The following is a 1,637-nucleotide window of genomic DNA, read 5'->3' as shown; positions in this document are numbered from 1 at the left end:
TAATAATATATACTTTTTATTGCTTATGGCAAAGCCCTAAAATATCTATCTATCTATCTATCTATCTATCTATCTATCTATTGTGTACATACAGTTGTCAATGGCTGTAATAACAGAAAAACTGAATAACACAATAACCACTACTGTATAACCATATCGTTTCTCTTACAAGGCCATTTTTTCTGTCTATCTTCCAGGATGTTGCGATCTATGACGAAAACCAGGACGGCTGCATCGACCAGTTGGAGTTCACAGCTAGGTAGTAACCTGGGGTTGTGGGAGATACTGGGATAAGAAACGGCGATAGGTCGAATTTTTTTATTTAAGATTTTACAATATCTTCTTGTGATCACTAAAAAGGGCACAGTAGACGTGATTTTGGAAGCCAGGCAGACCAAAGAAAAGTGCAGAGAGTAGAAAAAGCCTTATACTCGACTCTTTTTGATTAAACGAAGGCTTTCGATACTATACGTCATGAAGGTTTGTGGATAATCCTAGCAAAGTACCGTTGCTTGACAAAGTCTATTACTATGATAGGCAAATTTCACGACGGCATGAAAACCAGTGTTGAGAGCAATTCTGATATGCCTGAAGCTTTTTATGTTACAAATGGAATGAAGCAGGGCTGTGTGTTGGTACCACTACTTTTCAGAATCATGTTTTCAGCTTGAAATGCTCGTAACAATGCAGAAATAGCTGTGCGTATGAATAAGGCTGGTGCAATCCTTGGAATATTCAGAGCCACACTTCCAAAGTCTCGATTCGCTCGAAAGTATGGAATTTGAGTTGGAGGTATTTTTAACTTCCTCAGCCTCTCCTACAACTGCTTCATCCCCTAAGAACCCCCAAAATCGCAATTTTTCTCCGTACCGGGCATGTTTGTCACCATTTCTTCATAGAGTCATTATTTTATTTTTCTTTACTGGCCGTTTCTTCAGAACGCGACTTACATCTATACGTTTTTGAATAACTCCACCATTTTTCATCCAATCTTCATGAAATTTTTACAGAATGAAGAAAAGATGTAATACTAAAATTTGTTGAATTTTTATATATGGAATAGATTTTTGTTGTTGGTATCTGGAGTGCGGATTTTCACGGATTTTTTTGCAAAATTCAAAGCTACCTTAGGAAAAATTTTTATTAAATGTTTTCTAATTCGTTTAGGAAAAATACAAACAACAAATATTTAGATCTAATATTTACGTAAGACATGTAAAATTAAATCCAATATGGCCGCCTTATCCATGGAAACGAAACGTTTTCCCTAATTTGGTTGCGGATTTTAAGACTCCTTACTATGCTTGTTATATGAGTGAAATGAGGTAAATTTTGGCATAGTAATAAGCGAGATAGCCTTCAGGTGCAGCTCCCCCTCCCCTTTAAAAATGTTCAGTATGTGGCACAATTAATATTCTCTCTATGAATTACTTGGTCTCATCGTTTAAAGCAGAAGCCATAGGTCATCTTAACCTTGAAATCTTATAATTTAAAAAAATAAATCTTCGTTTTCATTAGAGAAACATTCTGCCCTGTTAAATGTTTTGGTCATGTCATCGTGAGACATTGACAGAGGATGTATTATTATAAATTTTTTAAATCATTATTATTATTATCAGCATTATCAGCATTGTCAT

At 35.2% G+C, this 1,637-nt stretch overlaps 1 protein-coding gene across 1 annotated transcript in view; it reads left to right on the top strand.

Annotated features, from left to right (window-relative positions):
* LOC118478901 overlaps nucleotides 1–1,637 on the top strand; it is a 12,860-nt gene that overhangs the window by 6,410 nt on the left and 4,813 nt on the right. The window lies entirely within an intron of this gene.

The sequence above is a fragment of the Aplysia californica genome, unplaced genomic scaffold, assembly GCF_000002075.1.
Source record: "Aplysia californica isolate F4 #8 unplaced genomic scaffold, AplCal3.0 scaffold01168, whole genome shotgun sequence".
NCBI classification, from domain to species: domain Eukaryota; kingdom Metazoa; phylum Mollusca; class Gastropoda; order Aplysiida; family Aplysiidae; genus Aplysia; species Aplysia californica.
The sequence above is the reverse complement of the archived record's forward strand: the minus strand, read 5'-3'. Positions and strand labels throughout refer to the sequence as shown.